Source organism: Macrobrachium nipponense, chromosome 35, assembly GCF_015104395.2.
Source record: "Macrobrachium nipponense isolate FS-2020 chromosome 35, ASM1510439v2, whole genome shotgun sequence".
Taxonomy (NCBI): Eukaryota; Metazoa; Arthropoda; class Malacostraca; order Decapoda; family Palaemonidae; genus Macrobrachium; species Macrobrachium nipponense.
In genome coordinates, this window is record NC_061096.1 from 37688555 (window position 1) to 37710795 (window position 22241).

General features: G+C 43.7%; 2 protein-coding genes across 2 annotated transcripts in view; one reads left to right on the forward strand and one right to left on the reverse strand.

The window, feature by feature from the left end:
* Positions 1-14997, reverse strand: part of LOC135208642 (U1 small nuclear ribonucleoprotein A-like) — a 34199-nt gene extending 19202 nt beyond the window's left edge. The window contains exon 1 of the mRNA XM_064241028.1: positions 14880-14997. The gene's annotated coding sequence lies outside the window, so the exon portion shown is untranslated. The remainder of the gene's footprint in view (positions 1-14879) is intronic.
* LOC135208644 (vacuolar protein sorting-associated protein 26B-like) overlaps positions 1-22241 on the forward strand; it is a 103884-nt gene that overhangs the window by 23475 nt on the left and 58168 nt on the right. The window lies entirely within an intron of this gene.

The following is a 22241-nucleotide window of genomic DNA, read 5'->3' on the forward strand; positions in this document are numbered from 1 at the left end:
TGTGTGTGTGTGTGTGTGTGTGTGTGTGTGTGTGTGTGTGTGTGTGTGTGTGTAGCAAGCTGAAGAACCCAAAAATTAGTGGTTTGCTACAACAATAGCTAATCATCAGAAAGACAAAAAATGAGTTGAGGAGTTATGCAAATATATGATTTATGTGTTTGGCAAGGAATTAACCAACAGTAACATGGCATTTCCTTGTATGTACTTCCACAATATCTACTTGCTGGGTTTATCCAAACCAGTGCTCATGCTAGACTAGTTTAACTTGTCTACAAGAAGTGCTTTTTTAAGTACCGTATTAGAGGTAGGCTTGGTTATTCACCTCATAAGACTAATATATAATTATCTGTCTTGACCTAACAATTGTTTACTAGCCTAGTGACAGTAACGGAAGCAGAGCGAGGGGTCAGGGTTACCTAATGCAGCAAGCATTCTGTAGCATGTAGGCATTTCAGAGGGAATATGACCTAACCAGGTTTATCTTTCCCTAACCCAACCTTGGATACTACGACCTAACCTGGCTCCTGGACACCTGCTGACTACAAAGGAAGCCATGACCCTTCACTGTGCAATCCACCCACATTAACAAGATGGCCTAGGGCTTCTTCTTCTTCTTCCCAGCTTTAACCCATTTTTATATGGGGCCGCCGTTATGAATGAGTCGTCTCCATCGATTTCTGTCCTGTGCATTGTTCTTGTTAATGGCCTGGGACTAATTCAGTAAAATTAGTTTTCCAGAAAGGTTGGATTATGATGCATTAAAGTTAAGACCTTGTGATTTTCGCTACAAAATTTCAGGCACAGAGCAATATAAAATTGGCACAGGATATTGGTACAGCAGCCGTATCCCTGATTGCGATAGACAAAGGTACAGCAGTGAATTGCACATGCATCAATTTCAGACGTCCTGCCGTATCAATAACATAGTGTAGTGGGGGTACATAAGATTCTGTTAATGGTGCTGCATTGAGCTATTGACTTGCTGTAGGCACAGCAGTTTGCTAATCAGGCAGCAGTTGCCATACACTGTTGCCAAGAGCTATAGGTACGGCACTAGAAGATCAGCGACAGTAGTAATAATAGTCAAACTGAATTATTTCGCTGAACATGTTCAATTCAAAATGTCAAAGTGAAGCAACATACTGTCATCACCAAAGCACCACAACATTTTGACAGTAAATGAAAATAAACAAAATCACAATAATACTTAAACATACTTAGATTTTGACTATATACTTAGATTTTGACTATATACATGAAAAATAAAACTAAACTAATCTATCTGTATACTTCATATCTTCTTTGAATTTTTTCAGGTTTCAACGAGCTGAAAAAGCAATAGATGTCTACGAAGAGTCAACTTCCAGAAATTGTATATCCGTAGGTCACGAACGATTGAATCAGTCCTGAAAAGAGCTCCGAAGGAGATTCAAAGAAGACTTGAAGTACACAGAAATCGTGCTCTGCTGTACTCATGGTAGTTAGGAAAACTACCAAAGTTGACCATCTGGTAAACGGCCTAATCAATCGTAATCATCCCAATCAGGTCTATATTAACAGCATGTTTCCCATATTGGACTCACTACCTTACTAGCTAAGCTTCAAATCTTCTTTGAATCTCCTCTTCGGAGCTCTTCTCAGGGCCGATTCGATCATTCGTGACCTACGGATATACAATTTTTGGAGGTTTGACTCTTCGTAGACATCTATTGCCTTTTTCAGCTTGTTGAAACCTGAAAACATCTGTTTTTCAGCAAAAACTGATATATTATTCACAGTTCGCATTGCTAGGTCGCCATTTTCTTGCTGTCACTGATATGCCTGAGGCGGTAAACAAGGGTTCGCGCATGCGCAATTCACAGCCATACCAATATCTACTGCAATCAGGGATACGGCTGCCGTACCAATATCCAGTTCGTATAAAATATTTATGGCATGGGCTAGGGTCTGCCATGAGCAGCAACTACCTAGGGTAAACAATCACGGACGATCCACCATCATCATGCTGGCCGGGTCTTATTCACTCGATATTTAATTGTTGAAACAAGAATACAATTACAACTCTAAGCATACACTTCAAAAGATTGAAGCTTCGTCAACATAATGTGATATATGAAAGCCCCATACAAACTAAAAATAAGCATGTGACGCTCTTCGTAAAATATGTTTTCAAGGGAGTTTTGAAATCCAATGTGGCAGCGATCGTGTGGCTGGACGGGTCTAGTCACGGATGGACACCATCTGTCCCAGCCTTCCCAGCACTCATTTGAACAATGTTAGCTTATATATGTAACGTTTATTGATCTTACTCAAGATTGCAGTTGTAATCAGCACAATAAAACAACATTTTGTTGCCTATATTAGTGAAAGTATGAAACTAGTTATTCCCGGGATCATAGTTTGAACTGAATTCATTTTTACCTTGTACTCGGTGGTTTTATCCTTACTGCCATCACAACTGAAACTCCACAGTGCTTATTTGATTGTTATTATACACATTTTGGTCTTAATTCACTCCACATTGCACTTGAACCACGTTGCTGTTCCTGGTTCCTAAGCGCTCACTCCACAAACACAGTTGCGAGCTGCAGACGATGACGCTGCATAGTTTTATTCCCTAAATTGTTTACTTTACTCATTATTTAGTTCAACTTTACTTTGTTATTTCAAAATGTTTATTTAATTCATATCTATTACCCCTTTTTTGCAACCAAACTACCCCAAAAAATTACAGATATTTCTCAAGTATATACAATCCGATGTTTCTAACCTTGTCGTACATCTGGCTGGCGAAAACCATAGCGTATGCCGGAAATAAAATGACAATTTGTCCAAAATTGCATTTTTCCTAACTATACAAACCTGAGGTCCTTTTACAATAGGAAGGTTCTAGCGGCAGCTGGATAGGTCGTAAGCTTTCGAACAAGGGGTTCGGTAGTTAACTGCTTGTCCGACAGGCGCGCGCGCGCGACTGGTAGGTAAACAAATCACTTTTGCTTTTGGCCCAAGCAAAAACTGCAGAGTGAGGGGTGGCATGAGGTGGGGCTATGTGTAAAAGGACCTCAGGTTTGTATAGTTAGGAAAAATGCAATTTTGGACAAATTGTCATTTGTTCCGACACGGCATACAAACCTTCGTCCTTTTACAATAGGAAGACTCACTTCTTGGTGGGAGGAATCTGAGTCTTTTGTGAACAGACTGGTGTTCGCCCAACCTTGGAATGCCTCCCTGGTCGTAAGAGCGAGGGAGGGATCCAAGCCTCTGTCCGATTGATCGGGGTGTGCACCGCAGGATCAATGGTCAGACCTCTGGACCAAGTACTAAGAGAGAGGCAAGCGTATCTCTTCGTACCAGCAAACAAGAACAAGTTCTATTTGCAAGAGGCAACATAACGTTATGGTTTGTCTCTTGTTGGCATCCACTTCCCCCCCTTGTAGGAGGAAGTGGTGGATATTCGCTCCCATCCCTAGTGAAAGGGATAGGATGGGGCTCTGCGAGTAGCTCACTGGCATCTCTCCTTATCCAGCAAGGTGATGACCGTATCCCTCTACCCACAGGTAGAGGGGTAGAAAAAGATAGGAAGAGAAGCCAGTCACTCTCTCATTCACTTATCTATTCTTACAGTCACACCAGGACTCGATGCTGTTCAGCCTGCTAGGGTCTGGGTTAGCTAGACAACGTGTTGAGCAGCCACCACGGGTCCTAAGGAAAACGATCCAAGGACCTGTGGGCAATATCCAAAAGGTAGAAGGAGGTGCCAGTGGTCTGGTGTACCAGACCCCTGCCTTCAGTACCTGGCCCGCCGGAGAAGTTCTTGTGTAACTCGAGGGAGTGTACTTCTAGTCATCTTGGTGCGACGAAGAGTCTTCAACACTCAGCCTGGATGTCGAGTTTCTTCAGAAAGCGCGGTCGCGCTTTCACAGGACAAAGCAGCATCTCCTTCGCATCGAAGGCGGTGAAGTCCATTAGGGAGGGGGATTGTGAAGGACTCTAACCGATCGTCAGGAACCGAAGGGTTCAGAGTCTTCGCTACGAAATTCGGTACGAAATCGAGCGTCACGAATCCCCATCCCCTGGATGCTTGACTTCGCAGGAAAAGTCATGCAATTACCTCAGAGGAAAAGAAGGGAATGGTTGTATGACCTATCCCTCTTCTCGACTTCGGTGATTGTCCTGTACCCATACTGGTCTATCGTCTGCAGCGAAGTTGTTGTTCTCGGTAGTGGATAGGACACCGACACTCAATGGTGGGTGTCGATGGTATGGGTACTGTGACAAGCCGTTAGGACGAAGAAAAGATTGTTTATGGAACAACCGAACTAAGTCCACATCGAAGTTCGTAACAGAACTTGGGCGCTCTGACAGCTGCCGACTGACTGCGTTCGGTAGGAGGCAAGTTTTCCAAGCACCCGAGCAAGTCACGTGACCTTCGCCTTAAAAGGGTTATGCCAAGAGACTAAACAAATAATTTGTTCGTCACCGATGCCAGAAGGCAAGGTGATGACTCTCTTAAGGCATGTGGCCCAACAGGCGAAAGTCAATTGCCTTCTAGAGACCGAGGTCCTTGATGGCAAGATATCTCATAGTATAGTTGATTCTCGGGTAAGGAGAAACAAACACTATGTGACGTTGAAGACGAAGGTGTACAGAAAAATGCAACCTACGTCTTCACAGCTGAACGAGAGAAGGATTCTCAAGATTCTGAACCTGTGCTACAAAGACTGAGAACGCTAACCGCTATTCATTGCTGTCCGGTGAGGATCGTCAGTTGCAATAAAATAAGCGGAGCGCTTCCAGTAATGAAGACAGGGAACTACTGCCTGAAGAACTGCTTCTCATGGGCTGAACATTTGGAAGTAGAGCTGTCAGGTCGGAGAGTAGGCGATGTCTTCTGACATATCTGTTAATTCGGGGGCGAGCAATGAAATTGCACACCTACGAATACGAGATATTTTGAAGACAAAACTCAGATGTCAGCAAAAATCATTCGCATTATCGCAGTGCGATGCAGCGGTGTTTGACTAGTACAGACTTCTGTTACCGTGCGGTAAACAGAAAGATGAAAGAGTCAAGAGAATATCTCTGTTGAAAATTCTCGCAATGTCGAAGGCGATGAAATCGAGCGTCACAGCAGTAGATGGTGCCTTCATTATTGCGAGAATCCCCGTTAATCAGAGACCTAAGTCCATGATTGTTGGGCAGAGATACGGTTCGGTAGTCAATCCAACCAGGGGAGAGAGAGACGTAACCCACCGTGCATCTCCGAGACCTAGCTGATACTGAGCCGCTATCAGGCAGTTCAATACGCAGTAGCTCCCGGTGACTCGTCATCCTGAGTTGCCAGGTAATCCATTATTCCACGAAGGAATGCGTTCGGCTAGAACCATCGAGCATAAAGAATACGCTCGAGCAATTATATTTAACCGAAACGGATTTCGGTAAATACAAAAGCTGATTTGGTGTTGTCATGACAATACCAAGTATCTAAAATCGAAACTGATAACTGCTGGAGGTTGCAGGCAACCCCAGAGTTGCAGTTCAATTAAGATACAATTCGTCTCGGTCACAAACCGTAGAGTAACTACGGTATGCGCCTACCCCACGGACAATTCAACTGTTAAAAAAAGAATCATGTCGCGAGGGTAATATACGTAGTATATTTGTAGGTTCTGTACGACGACCTCCATCCTAAAATCTTTTTCCCCTCGAGGATGAGAATAATGATTGGAGATCGACCGCCTTCGTTCTCTAGTCAAGAGAGTGAAGGAGAAGTCTTTCCCAAAGGAAAGCTTCAATGGTGAACAGAATACGAAGACGATAGTTGAAGCCAAAACTGGAAGTTCCCGTCCGTTGTCTTCTCTATTCCAGGTTAAGCGCCTACTGTGAGATACTCTTCTTTTCAGCAGCAGTCTTCTTACCAATGCTAGAAATTACAGGAATTCGAGCATAAGCGAGGTTCCCGATTATCGTGTAACAATTATCGGGGATTCTCGCTCACTTTGGACCGTGGTCTCGCCTAAGTGTTTGGAGATCGTAAAAAAACTCGAACACGACTCTGAGTGCGCTAGAAATTCCGTAGAATTCTAAGCACTCTGCGAAACCCCCACCGAATTCGTCAAACGATATCGGCTGGTGGTCCTCTCGATTCCCGTAGAAATCGAGAAAGGGGCAGGATCCCTCCTCAATGCCCGGGGCTTACGTCAGGTAGGACCCCGAAGGTCCCCCCGGTAGCGCAGCCCCTAAAACGTGGGATCTTACAGAGAAATCTCTGTAGGATCCCTCCCCTTTCCCTCGTAGCCGTAAGGAGAGAGGGAATGGGGGAGGAATTGGATACTGGCTCGCCTTCCCAGCGGAACTAGCAGTTTGGATAAGAAAAGGAGCAGCCATCGCCTTACGGCGATGGCCTCTCAGAGCCTGGGAAAACGTATCGTCAGGAGAAAAACGTTTTTCCCACCCCGAGGAGGGTTACGAACTCATACTGTAGGTAAGTGTCTGCCGCCACTGTGAACGTCTCTGGGTGGGGGTCTGATCGACACCTGACAGGAGAGAGCCGATACCGCTCCGACTCATTCCAGTCCTCGTCGAGGTCGAAACCTCAGGAGGACCGAAGGGTGATTTTAAATACGGTGTCCGAATACACGTAGAAAGAAACGCCTCTGTCGCAGTAGAGGAGGTGAAGTAGCTTTGTTCGACCGGCCAGAACTGAGAGAGCCTTCTTGTCCGGAGACGAGAGACTACCTGGTTCAACACAGTCGGCAAGCTCCGATCGCGGCAGACCCACCGTCGATTTGGGTTCCCTCTCGGGCCCCAAAACAAAAGACTCGAGCCGAGACGTGGCTCTGCTGGGGGTGGGAGCGGCGATCCTTCCCCGAGGTCATTGTGCTGACGAATCAGCGCCATAACCTCGGCAAAGTTCCTCTGGATCTCGGAAGTCACAGCATCTTGCAGAGTGGGACCGTTAAGCCCTTCGAACAAGAGCATATTCCGAGAACCTTCCTCCTAAGAAGGGGGAACAGCGACAGCCCTCTCGGTCTTCCCCTCCCCATCCACTTGCGCATACGTCCTGGCCGGTCCAAGAACCGTGCCTGGCACGTAGGGCGTCGTGGTGGGATCATGAGCGCACCCCTCACGATCACTCCTCAATACCTCGCTCCTCCCGGTGTAACCCGAGGAGGTTGAAGGTACGGGAGAGGCAGACCTGACGCTCCCTCGTTGCTCGCTGGCAGAACCAGCAGGCTTGGAGGGCTGCAGGCGATCGTCAACCCGCGGTGGCGATCGAGCTGCAGGCCTGGTCGAACCGTCGTCGCTGTGGAGAACGGCTGGACTGAGCACAGCGCGCCCCGATCTCGAGTGTCAGAAGAGCTGGTGCTGGTTGCCGTACCCGGTCGCTTTCTGTGAGAGCGACGGTCAGGCGACCTGCAGGCTCCACTGTCACAGTGAGACCGGTGCTTGTCCTCACGGCACGTCACGTCGCTGGTTCCAGCCGTGGCTGGCACCGGCGAACGGGAGGGACCCTCTTCCCAGCCTCAGCCCGTGGTCGGTCGTGGACCGTCACGTCCCCGGGTAGCCAGCTGTTCGCCGCGAGAGTGAGAGCGGTGGTGGTGAGAGTCGCATGAGCGGCTGTCACCAGTCTTTCCGCCCCGTGCCGTGAACCTGACGCTGAGCGGACTCAGAGGTCTGGTTCCTGGCTGCACGGTCGCTGGTAGGCGACCGTACACTCGGTACCTCCCCGCGAACGAACGAGCCGGCCGACGGACGGACCCTGATGCAGTGGCAGAACCACTGACACCAGCGAGGAAGTCACCGGTGTTAGCCGGTACCCTCTGGTCCCCGTAGTCTTCTTCCTTGCGGAAGAAGAGACGGGCCCCGCTCCCGAAGGAGCAGGAGGACCAGCGGAAGGAACCCTCCCGTCCCACCGAGTGAGACGGGTCCCGAGAAGCTCCCGAGGGAGACTTCTTAGGAGGGAGGAGGCAAGGCAACCTTCTTCTTCCTCGGCTGTGAAGCCTTAGAAGTCGAAGGGGAAGAGGAGGCAAGCCGACGACGATGAAGAAGATGAAGACGACGACGACGACACCTTCCTCCTCTTCTTCGTCAGCTTCCTCAGGACAGACGTAAGATCTGCTATCCAGGGCGGAGCCGGGGCTGCTGTAGCCGAAGCCACAGGGCCCGGACGCACCTGTACAGACAGACCAAAGTCTGGGGTAGTACCACCACGAACAGGGACGACATCAGCAGGTATGGGTATCTCAGGAACAGCAGGCACAGCCAGCACAGCATCGGTAGGGACAGCCAGCGCAGCAACGGCAGGGACAGCCAGCGCAGCAACGGCAGGGACAGCCAGCGCAGCAACTGCATGGACAGTCAGCCCAGAATCGGCAGGTACGGCAGGCAGCACCGGAAACACAGGAAGGTAGAGCAGCAGCCAGCAACATCCTGGTACCGGCGGCAGGTCCAGGGGCGAGCTCTAGGGCAGCGGAAGGAGTGTGGTCGCTGCAGCGCGGCAACCACGAGCGGCGGCGGCACGCCCCCCTCTCGGTACGGCGAACGGCACTTCACAGCGGCTGTAGGCAAGACTGTTACCACGTGAGGCGAGTACACCAGGTGAGGAGGGACGTCGTCACCTGGTTGCGTGGTCACCACTCCATGGGTGACCGCAGTAGGCCCAGACATAGAACCGCAGCCCCTGGACACTAGAACGCCCTGCAAATGGAAGGACGCCCATACCTCACCAAGGTCCACCCTCGTGGCAGTAGCACCTGCGGAAATAACAGTAGTAGCGATTAGTGGGGGAAGTCCCCTTCGCGCGGGGGGGTGAGCCCTCTCGAACGAGTGAAGACCCCTAATACAATTGTACATCGGGCACCGAGCGCCCTCCCCCGCGCTCTGACGGATCGGGCGAGGAGAAGAATGCCGATAACCTCCCCCCCCCCCAAAGGGGTAAGGGCCATCTGTGGGAGCTGAGCGGGGGGGGGGGGGGGGGGGGGGGGGGGGGGGGGGGGGGGGGGGGGGGGGGGTTCTCGTTCCCCACCCCCGCACAGTACCCATGTACCCAACAACAATATAAGAGCCCGAGAGCAATCGTGCCATCGGACCCGAATGCAAGGGCATAAGGATCAATTCCCTGACTGAGCGGAACTTGAACCAAATAAATATTGATGCAATCAATAATAAGGAATAAAATGAAAATGCATCTTGCATTACGATTCACTTCACAATGAAAAAGGGCTCGGATCGAGCGCATTTGCGCCCTCGGTACCGAGCGCAAGGGTAAAAGGATCCATTCCTTACCTTTATGGATCAAGGTTTATGGAAACCTTGATCCATAATGAATTGATGCAATCAAAAAAAAAAAATATATGAAAATGAAAAAGAATACTGCGCTTGCGATTTCACTTCATACAAATAAAAAGGGGAAGGAATCAATTCCCGGGAAATAGCGGAAACATTGATCCCAGTAAACAATGCAATCTCAATAAAAAATGAAAATGAAAAAGAACTGCACTTGCGATTTCACTTCATTCAAAATAAAAAGGGGAAAGGATCAATTTGTCCGGGTAAGCTCGGAAACTGATCCAAAATGAGTATTGCTACAATCAAAATAATATATGAAAATGAAAAAGAATACTGTACTTGCGATTCCACTTCCATACTGAATAAGTTTCCGTGCCGAGCGCATTCGCTCGGCAACGGGCATACAGGTCAAAAAAATATAAATGAAAAGAGCACTTACTTACGATTTTCATCTACACATTTCCAACCCAAATATACGCTCGGAGCGAGCGCTCCCGCCCTCGCACCGAGCATACACAATACGAGGATCATTTCTGGGAAAATGAATTCCCGCACTTACGCCCTTCAGTCCCGGCACAAATCGGGTAATCGAGAGGCGTGGTGAAACCAAGATCCTTTAATTCACAATTGAATTCAATGGAAATAAAATATGAAATGATTGTACTTACAATTCAGTTTCACTAGATAAATAGAAAAAGAAAAACACAATCATGCGAAAGCAACGACGATGAAGCGAGGGCAGAGAGCGATGATACACGTCCACACGCCAGCAGGCCGAAAGCAAAAGTTGATTGTTACCTACCAGTCGCGCTGCGCGCGCCTGTCGGACAAAGCAGTTAACTACCGAACCCCTTGTTCGAAAGCTTACGACCTATCCAGCTGCCGCTAGAACCTTCCTATTGTAAAAGGACCGAAGTTTGATGCCGTGTCGGAACAATGTAACCTTTAATGTTTGCATGCTAAGAATGGCAAATCATCATTGGATACTACGACCTAACCTGGCTCCTGGACTACAAAGGAAGCCATGACCCTTCACTGTGCAATCCACCCACATTAACAAGATGGCCTAGGGCTTCTTCTTCTTCTTCCCAGCTTTAACCCATTTTTATATGGGGCCGCCGTTATGAATGTCGTCGTCTCCATCGATTTCTGTCCTGTGCATTGTTCTTGTTAATGGCCTGGGACTAATTCAGTAAAATTAGTTTTCCAGAAAGGTTGGATTATGATGCATTAAAGTTAAGACCTTGTGATTTTCGCTACAAAATTTCAGGCACAGAGCAATATAAAATTGGCACAGGATATTGGTACAGCAGCCGTATCCCTGATTGCGATAGACAAAGGTACAGCAGTGAATTGCACATGCATCAATTTCAGACGTCCTGCCGTATCAATAACATAGTGTAGTGGGGGTACATAAGATTCTGTTAATGGTGCTGCATTGAGCTATTGACTTGCTGTAGGCACGGCAGTTTGCTAATCAGGCAGCAGTTGCCATACACTGTTGCCAAGAGCTATAGGTACGGCACTAGAAGATCAGCGACAGTAGTAATAATAGTCAAACTGAATTATTTCGCTGAACATGTTCAATTCAAAATGTCAAAGTGAAGCAACATACTGTCATCACCAAAGCTCCACAACATTTTGACAGTAAATGAAAATAAACATAATCACAATAATACTTAAACATACTTAGATTTTGACTATATACTTAGATTTTGACTATATACATGAAAAATAAAACTAAACTAATCTATCTGTATACTTCATATCTTCTTTGAATTTTTTCAGGTTTCAACGAGCTGAAAAAGCAATAGATGTCTACGAAGAGTCAACTTCCAGAAATTGTATATCCGTAGGTCACGAACGATTGAATCAGTCCTGAAAAGAGCTCCGAAGGAGATTCAAAGAAGACTTGAAGTACACAGAAATCGTGCTCTGCTGTACTCATGGTAGTTAGGAAAACTACCAAAGTTGACCATCTGGTAAACGGCCTAATCAATCGTAATCATCCCAATCAGGTCTATATTAACAGCATGTTTCCCATATTGGACTCACTACCTTACTAGCTAAGCTTCAAATCTTCTTTGAATCTCCTCTTCGGAGCTCTTCTCAGGGCCGATTCGATCATTCGTGACCTACGGATATACAATTTTTGGAGGTTTGACTCTTCGTAGACATCTATTGCCTTTTTCAGCTTGTTGAAACCTGAAAACATCTGTTTTTCAGCAAAAACTGATATATTATTCACAGTTCGCATTGCTAGGTCGCCATTTTCTTGCTGTCACTGATATGCCTGAGGCGGTAAACAAGGGTTCGCGCATGCGCAATTCACAGCCATACCATATCTACTGCAATCAGGGATACGGCTGCGTACCAATATCCAGTTCGTATAAAATATTTATGGCATGGGCTAGGGTCTGCCATGAGCAGCAACTACCTAGGGTAAACAATCACGGACGATCCACCATCATCATGCTGGCCGGGTCTTATTCACTCGATATTTAATTGTTGAAACAAGAATACAATTACAACTCTAAGCATACACTTCAAAAGATTGAAGCTTCGTCAACATAATGTGATATATGAAAGCCCCATACAAACTAAAATAAGCATGTGACGCTCTTCGTAAAATATGTTTTCAAGGGAGTTTTGAAATCCAATGTGGCAGCGATCGTGTGGCTGGACGGGTCTAGTCACGGATGGACACCATCTGTCCCAGCCTTCCCAGCACTCATTTGAACAATGTTAGCTTATATATGTAACGTTTATTGATCTTACTCAAGATTGCAGTTGTAATCAGCACAATAAAACAACATTTGTTGCCTATATTAGTGAAAGTATGAAACTAGTTATTCCCGGGATCATAGTTTGAACTGAATTCATTTTTACCTTGTACTCGGTGGTTTTATCCTTACTGCCATCACAACTGAAACTCCACAGTGCTTATTTGATTGTTATTATACACATTTTGGTCTTAATTCACTCCACATTGCACTTGAACCACGTTGCTGTTCCTGGTTCCTAAGCGCTCACTCCACAAACACAGTTGCGAGCTGCAGACGATGACGCTGCATAGTTTTATTCCCTAAATTGTTTACTTTACTCATTATTTAGTTCAACTTTACTTTGTTATTTCAAAATGTTTATTTAATTCATATCTATTACCCCTTTTTTGCAACCAAACTACCCCAAAAAATTACAGATATTTCTCAAGTATATACAATCCGATGTTTCTAACCTTGTCGTACATCTGGCTGGCGAAAACCATAGCGTATGCCGGAAATAAATGTAACCTTTAATGTTTGCATGCTAAGAATGGCAAATCATCATTGGAAGGAAGAAGGACAGGGGTGGCAGTGGAGGGGGGGGGGGTAGAGGGTAGATGGAGCTTTTTACACATGTTCGTATCATTTCTGGATAATGGAGTTTTTGTCTCTTGGTACAAGGACAAGTGTCATTATTCTTTACGATTAGTGATTCACGACACCCTTATAAATTACGGCACTGGGTGTAATGCACTATAACAAAATCTCATTCTGATACGAGTGTTCGTTACAGAAATATTGCCAAAAAAACGTGCTAGCACTGTCTCTGAAACCCATAGTAGGTATGCTGCTTAGTTGTCAATCAAGTTTTTTGTAATCAAGTATTTTTTACAAGCTAGCTATTGTATAAATTTGTATTTTTCTCAATCAAAACATATGACCCTCAATGCCAACTTTCCTCTTTTAACGACTTTCTGGTCATTGCAAATTCGGCCTAATTAATTTCTTATGGTGCTAAAACAGACAGAGGCCCAGGGACCGAAAGTGATTGCGTCACACTACGGCGGTAATCCGGCAGTAAAACATCTTCATATATTCAAAAAGTAAATAATAATGATATATATGTGCATTACGATTATAACAATTACATGCACAGCTGATCATCTGCAAGAATAACTGGTAACCTGCTCTACAAGAAAGTTGAGTATATAGCAATTAGGTAATTCTAAGCCGTCATTCCGCGGTAAAGTAGACTATGGCAGTTGACGTTTTCCGATGTTATTTTACTTACTGAACAAGAATTTAAAGTAATATTTATTCAGACGATTGTAATTAAACCCCAGGGGCCAGTACTAAACACGGCGAAATACATTGGACGCCCCAATCCCTAGTGGATGTCGTATCCACGGTTACGTTCCTTGCAGTCCGTGCGGAACCATTCTTTAGAATTGCCCTGCTAGAAACGTAACCGCAAATACAACATCCACTAGGGATTGGGGCGTCCAATGTATTTCACCGTGTTTAGTACTGGCCCCTGGGGTTTAATTACAATCGTCCGAATAAATATTACTTTAAATTCTTGTTCAGTAAGTAAAATAACGTAGGAAAATGTCAACTGCCATAGTCTACTTTACCGCGGAATGACGGCTTAGAATTACCAGCAATTATTTACAATAAGTACGAAAGTCAAGATGTCGTGACGTCATAATACAGGATTAAAAGAATGTTCTAATTCCGAAAAATAATTACTTAAATTTGAGTCAGAATCGAGTTACTTTTTCAATAACGAATATTTTCAAATTAATCATCATAAATAGGTATGTGAAATATTGATGTTTTACTATTTATTTAAAAAATTATCTAGTGCACGCTTCGTCGTCGTCTTCTACCAAAACAGTTGTTTACTTAAAAACGTCCTGGTAAGGGACAGTGTTCCGATTGTTGTGATGAAAGTGCCCCAGTGTCTGTGGGTACAAGTGGTGTGCGGATTTATTACAGGAAATGGGAAATTTGTTGACACAAGCGACTCCGTAAACATCGAGATGGCGTCAATCTCCTAAAATTTTGAAGCGTAAGTAAAAATTTCTAAAGCATTTTGGTGAGATTTCCTCTACCGTAGCCACCCTTTTCACTACCCTCTGTTTAAATCTTAAAATTTGGCATTAATTTCTAACTTTAGAGAAAATACTTACTTCGAAAGGAGAGTAGAGGTCTTTAGCTCCGTTTCTCACCAACAACAAGTCGCGACTGATGTCCATCTCCAGTATCAGGACGCGTTATAATGTACTTTTTCAGAGGGTGGCATGCATTGATCGTACATGGCCTGCTTCAGGCCATGCGGTGTTTTACCCTAGCTATACCTTATTCATACATAGCTGGGTACCCCTCAAGGTTGAAGTTAGGGTATAGGTGCTAGGTAAATTTGAGATTAAATACAGTGAACTACCCACAAACACCAGCTCACCTTCGAGATTTGCCTACCCAAGCCTACCGGTACCTGCCTCGCGATCTTGAAAAGCTCGTGCCGGTAACTTACATTGGGCAAAAATTCGGTAAAAATTGATGTAGTAACTTTAAACAAGGCAACAAAATGAACATTGGGAGCTTTAGTTGATATGCAGGGTGTAATATATGAAGAGAATACATCCGATACATTTGCTTAGGCTTTAGTTTGACGTACCGAACTGCTTGGCCTACGCGAAAAAAGGCGGCCTTAAACACGTTTTTTAGAGTTCAAGTGCGGTACATTTCCAGCACAGTAAATAATAATTGCACTTATTTTACTCTACATGGCATAAAATGCACTAAAAAGAATAAACTTACTTCACCAATGTATACTAAATGTAGATTTCCAAAATAACGAGAGAATTATTGTTGACGAACGTTTGGCTGTTTGGATGCGTGAAGGTGGAGCGTTCGAGCATAAATAAAATTAAATGTAATTCTATTGATGATGTCTATCTATGCTTATAATTTATTTATAAAGTAAGATGTATTTAATTTTAATGCAATGGTAGATTTAGTTAAATAATAAACATAAATAATATTTAACGTAATTTTGAATTCTTGTTTACAAAATTTTCACCAAATCTATTTCCATCCAAATTCTTAGCTCCCTCGTTCATATCTTAGTACACATTCATGTAAGAAAATCTGTGAAATCTGAAGTATTTCTAAAGAACATGAAAGCTAAATGACTTCTCAAAATCAGCTGAAGAATATTCTGAGTCCAAAATAAGTTAATTAGGTCTTTTATTCCCTTCTCGGGTTGTCATTTGACTTTCTTGTTAAACTTGAACAGGTTCCTAATTTCATTAACATCCAGAACTGTTATTTATTATATAAGACACGAGGAAGCGGATGAAAATAACAAAGAAACACCTGTGAAGTAAATGTTTAAAAGGCACCGGACCACGCTACTTTGGAGTAGTATTCAATGCATAAAAAAAACTAAATAGACGGCGTGACATCTTAGTACCATACCAGATAAGCATAATACGGTTATGTCAATCTTGTACACCGATCGGACTGTTTTGCAAAAATATGTAATGAAGAAATAAAGCCTGGTGATGGGGGAATTCGAAGTCATAGCTGTGGTATTAAAGGAAATTGGTTACATTAGATTTAGTCACTACACGGGCATTGATTGCATTTACGTTGGTTTTAATGAATATTCAGTAAAATTATTCTCAAGTGGCTGGAGAAAGAATATCGATAAAAAAAAACTGTGTTAAGACGCTGCAGCTATGTATGGAATTTAGAAATACCCTCCCGATAGCTTTTGTTAATCTCAAGAGGGAATTTGACCTAGAACACACAGAATTGTTGTGGAGTTGTCAGTATGGCATTCCTGTTATATGTGTAAAACTACTATAACTTAAATTATCCTTGAACGAAGTAGTTTCAAAGTTGTTGTTGATAGTGGTTTTGTCAAATGAATTTACAGTAAATAGTGTTCTACATGGGAATGTTATTTCACTTTCGTTGTTGGCCTTTCTCGTAGATTATATATATATATAAATATATATATATATATATATATATATATATATATATATATATAGAATAAAACATTGCCGGGAGCAGAAGTTTGATTGGAGGGACGATAGAAAGGTGACAAAATATGCAGATGATGTAATCAGCAGAGTACCACGGGATTTATAATGCTTTGCCTAACAGATTACATCTTATATCAAGTGACCTGTGACACAAATCCAAGGAAAAAATAATAAGGACACAGCATGTACCTATCTGAGTGAATAGTACGTGATATCGGCTAGATTCTTTCAGGCACCAAAGGAGTTGAAAGCCCCAAACGTGCTGAGATAAGAGCTAAAGCAAGGTAAACTGGAGATTTTTAGAAAGATATGAGTGTCGGAATTTTACAGAGGTAGTGATGACGATGGTGTCAGTTTTTGAAGTGAATACTATTTACTAACTCATTTAAACATAATGAAAGAGCTTGGCTAATTCTTAATTGCCGTTGTAGGGGGAGAGGGAAACCGCTTCTTAGAGCAGTGTCATGAGTATGACAGTCTTGGCCTCCTACTGATGGTGTCAGTTTTTGAAGTGAATACTATTTACTAACTTATTTAAACATAGTGAAAATTAAGCTCTTGGCTAATTCTTAATTGCCGTTGTAGGGAGAGAGGGAGACCACTTCTTAGAACAGTGTCATGAGTATAACAGTCTCGGCCTCCTACTGAATTCCAGACAGGAAAACATCTCGACAATGATAGAACAAAGGATCTGACGAGTGTGGCAGTTACGCCACTCTCCTTAGAATACAGACATCCTTGGGCTGAATACCAGGGGCGGATTTAGGGTGTGCGGAGCCCTAGGCCGTTCACTTTAGGGGTCCCTCTCATTTATGGGCAAGAAAAGAGGGGCCTTACATCAGCTGGGTGGGGTGGGGGGAAGGTTACCTGGATTTATTTTCTAATTGAACACCAATAGATTATTAATCCCCCACTGTTGAATACTTACATCTCTGGGATATCTGTCGTTTAATTAAGCCTGTTTGAAGTAGTGGTTAAATTTTTCTCTTAAGATGGTAAATAACTCCTAGATCATAACCGTAAGATATACACCGTTTGGCTAGCATTCATGAGATCTATTTCATTAAGTTAGTTGAGTTATTGTTGGCGCCTAAGTCATAGGAACGAGTGCTTGCATTGCAAAGTACAAACATATATTTTGTTGAGGTATCATTTCGTCACACTTCACAAAGAGGGCATTCTTTCTTGTCACTAACCGGAGCACTGGCATAGCTTTTGAGACTTATTTTTACTACGTTATTATTATTATTATTATTATTTTTTTTTTTTTTTTTTTTTTTTTTTTTTTTTTTTTTTTGCTCTATCACAGTCCTCCAATTCGACTGGGTGGTATTTATAGTGTGGGGTTCCGGGTTGCATCCTGCCTCCTTAGGAGTCCATCACTTTTCTTACTATGTGTGCCGTTTCTAGGATCACACTCTTCTGCATGAGTCCTGGAGCTACTTCAGCCTCTAGTTTTTCTAGATTCCTTTTCAGGGATCTTGGGATCGTGCCTAGTGCTCCTATGATTATGGGTACGATTTCCACTGGCATATCCCATATCCTTCTTATTTCTATTTTCAGATCTTGATACTTATCCATTTTTTCCCCTCTCTTTCTCTTCAACTCTGTGTCCCCATGGTATTGCGACATCAATGAGTGATACTTTCTTCTTGACTTTGTCAATCAGCGTCACGTCTGGTCTGTTTGCATGTATCACCCTATCTTTCTGATACCATAGTCCAGAGGATCTTTGCCTGATCGTTTTCTATCACTCCTTCAGGTTGGTGCTCGTACCACTTATTACTGCAAGGTAGCTGATGTTTCTTGCACAGGCTCCAGTGGAGGGCTTTGCTACTGAATCATGCCTCTTTTTGTACTGGTTCTGTGCAAGTGCCGGGCATTCACTTGCTATGTGGTTTATGGTTTCATTTTTCGTATTGCACTTCCTACATATGGGAGAGATGTTATTTCCGTCTATCGTTCTTTGAACATATCTGGTTCTTAGGGCCTGATCTTGTGCCGCTGTTATCATTCCTTCAGTTTCCTTCTTTAGCTCTCCCCTCTGTAGCCATTGCCAATTGTCATCGCTGGCTAGTTCTTTAGTCTGTCTCATGTATTGTCCGTGCATTGGTTTGTTGTACCAGTCCTCTGTTCTGTCTGTCTTTCTCCTGTCTCTGTATATTTCTGGGTCTTCGTCTACTTTTATTAGTCCTTCTTCCCATGCACTCTTTAGCCACTCGTCTTCACTGGTTTTCAGATAATTGCCCCAGGTGCTTATGCTTCCTCCGCGATGTATGACGCAGTCCTCTATACTTAGTAGTCCTCTCCCTCCTTCCTTCGTGTTATGTATAGTCTGTCCGTATTTGCTCTTGGTGTAGTGCTTTGTGTATTGTCATATGTTTCCTGGTTTTCTGATCTATGCTGCGGAGTTCTGCCTTCGTCCATTCCACTATTCCTGCGCTGTATCTGATTACTGGCACTGCCCATGTGTTTATGGCTTTTATCATATTTCCGCCATTGAGTTTTGACTTGAGTATCGCCTTGAGTCTCTGCATATATTCTTTCTGATCGTGTCTTCATACTTGGTGTTTTATCCCCTCCCCCTTCCATTATTCCCAGGTATTTGTATCCTGTCTCATCTATGTGTTTGATGTTGCTCCCATCTGGTAGCTTTATCCCTTCAGTTCTCGTTACTTTGCCTTTTTGTATGTTGACTAAGGCGCATTTTTCTATTCCAAACTCCATCCTGATGTCCCCAGATACAATCCTTACAGTCTGGAATTAGGGTATCTATTTCCTTGAATGCTCTTACATACAGCTTGATGTCGTCCATGAACATCAGATGGTTGATTCTGTTGCCTCTCTTTTCTTGAGTTGGTACCCGGCATCCATCTTTCTGTAGTACTTTGTCATGGGAATCATGGCTACTACGAAGAGTAGTGGGGACAGTGAGTCGCCCTGGAAGATCCCTCTCCTGATATTAACCTCTGCTAGTCTTATTCCAGAGCTTGTAAGTATTGTATTCCAGTTGCGCATTGTATTTTTGAGGAAGCTGATGGTGTTTTCCTCTGCCCCATATATTTTCAGGCATTCTATTAGCCATGTGTGTGGTATCATGTCGAAGGCTTTCTTATAGTCTATCCATGCCATGCTTAGGTTGGTTTTCCTTCTCCTACTGTTCTTCATTACCATTTTGTCTATCAGGAGCTGGTCTTTTGTGCCCCTACACTTCCTTCATGCGCCTTTCTGTTGGTGGGGGATGGTGTTTGTCTCCTCTAGGTAGTTGCATAGCCTTTCACTGATGATACCTGTTAGTAACTTCCACATTATTGGTAGGCAGGTGATAGGCCTGTAGTTACTGGCTATATTATTATTATTATTATTAGATTATTAATTATTCTTATTATTATTATTATTAATTATTATTATTATTATTATTAGTTATTATTATTATTATTATTATTTTGCTCTATCACAGTCCTCCAATCGACTGGGTGGTATTTATAGTGTGGGGTTCCGAGTTGCATCCTGCCTCCTTAGGAGTCCATCACTTTTCTTACTATGTGCGCCGTTTCTAGGATCACACTCTTCTGCATGAGTCCTGGAGCACTTCAGCCTCTAGTTTTCTAGATTCCTCATTCAGGGATCTTGGGATCGTGCTTGTGGTTTTCATATGATTTACGGGTACAATTTCCACTGGCATATCCCATATCCTTCTTATTTCTATTTTCAGATCTTGATACTTATCCATTTTTCCCTCTCTTTCTCTTCAACTCTAGTGTCCCATGGTATTGCGACATCAATGAGTGATACTTTCTTCTTGACTTTGTCAATCAACGTCACGTCTGGTCTGTTTGCACGTATCACCCTATCCGTTCTGATACCATAGTCCCAGAGGATCTTTGCCTGATCGTTTTCTATCACTCCTTCGAGTTGGTGCTCGTACCACTTATTACTGCAAGCTAGCTGATGTTTCTTGCACAGACACCAGTGGAGGGCTTTTGCCACTGAATCATGCCTCTTTTTGTACTGGTTCTGTGCAAGTGCCGGACATTCGCTTGCTATGTGGTTTATGGTTTAATTTTCCGTATTGTACTTCCTACATATGGGAGAGATATTATTTCCGTCTATCGTTCTTTGAACATATCTGGTTCTTAGGGCCTGATCTTGTGCCGCTGTTAACATTCCTTCAGTTTCCTTCTTTAGCTCTCCCCTCTGTAGCCATTGCCACGTGTCATCTCTGGCTAGTTCTTTAGTCTGTCTCATGTATTGTCCGTGCATTGGTTTGTTGTGCCAGTCCTCTGTTCTGTTTGTCATTCTCCTGTCTCTGTATATTTCTGGGTCTTCGTCTACTTTTATTAGTCCTTCTTCCCATGCACTCTTTAGCCACTCGTCTTCACTGGTTTTCAGATATTGCCCCAGTGCTCTGTTCTCGATGTTGACGCAGTCCTCTATACTTAGTAGTCCTCTCCCTCCTTCCATTCGTATTATGTTTAGTCTGTCCGTATTTGCTCTTGGGTGTAGTGCTTTGTGTATTGTCATATGTTTCCTGGTTTTCTGATCAATGCTGCAGAGTTCTGCCTTCGTCCATTCCACTATTCCTGCACTGTATCTGATTACTGGCAACTGCCCATGTGGTTTATTGGCTTTTATTCATTATTTCCGGGCTGTTGAGTTTTGACTTGAGTATCGCCTTGAGTCCACTGCATATATTCTTTCCTGATCGTGTCCTTCATCTCTTTGTGTTTTATATCACCTCCTTCCATTATTCCCAGGTATTTGTCTCCAGTCTCATCTATGTGTTTGATGTTTCTCCCGGTAGCTTTATCCCTTCAGTTCTTGTTACTTTGCCCTTTTGCATGTTGACTAAGGCGCATTTTTCTATTCCAAACTCCATCCTGATGTCCCCAGATACAATCCTTACAGTCCGGATTAGGGTACCTATTTCCTTGATGCTCTTACCATACAGCTTGATGTCGCCCATGAGCATCAGATAGTTGATTATGTTGCCTCTTTTCTTGAGTTGGTACCCGGCATCCATCTTCTGTAGTACTTTTGTCATGGGAATCATGGCTACTACGAAGAGTAGTGGGGACAGTGAGTCTCCCTGGAAGATCCCTCTCCTGATATTAACCTCTGCTAGTCTTATTCCAGAGCTTGTAAGTATTGTATTCCAGTTGCGCATTGTATTTTTGAGGAAGTTGATGGTGTTTTCCTCTGCCCCATATATTTTCAGGCATTCTATTAGCCATGTGTGTGGTATCATGTCGAAGGCTTTCTTATAGTCTATCCATGCCATGCTTAGGTTGGTCTTCCTTCTCCTACTGTTCTTCATTACCATTGTCTATCAGGAGCTGGTCTTTTGTGCCCCTACACTTCCTTCTGCAGACTTTCTGTTGATGGGGGATGGTGTTGGTCTCCTCTAGGTAGTTGTATAGCCTTTCACTGATGATACCTGTTAGTAACTTCCACATTATTGGTAGGCAGGTGATAGGCCTGTAGTTACTGGCTATATTTCTCTTATTATTATTATTTTTTTTTTTTTTTTTTTTTGTTTTTTTTTTTTTTGCTCCATCACAGTCCTCCAATTCGACTGGGTGGTATTTATAGTGTGGGGTTCCGGGTTGCATCCTGCCTCCTTAGGAGTCCATCACTTTTCTTACTATGTGTGCCGTTTCTAGGATCACACTCTTCTGCATGAGTCCTGGAGCTACTTCAGCCTCTAGTTTTCTAGATTCCTTTTCAGGGATCTTGGGATCGTGCCTGAGTGCTCTATGATTATGGGTACAATTTCCACTGGCATATCCCATATCCTTCTTATTTCTATTTTCAGATCTTGATACTTATCCATTTTTCCCTCTCTTTCTCTTCAACTCTGGTGTCCCATGGTATTACGACATCAATGAGTGATACTTTCTTCTTGACTTTGTCAATCAACGTCACGTCTGGTCTGTTTGCACGTATCACCCTATCCGTTCTGATACCATAGTCCCAGAGGATCTTTGCCTGATCGTTTTCTATCACTCCTTCAGGTTGGTGCTCGTACCACTTATTACTGCAAGGTTGCTGATGTTTCTTGCACAGGCTCCAGTGGAGGGCTTTTGCCACTGAATCATGCCTCTTTTGTACTGGTTCTGTGCAAGTG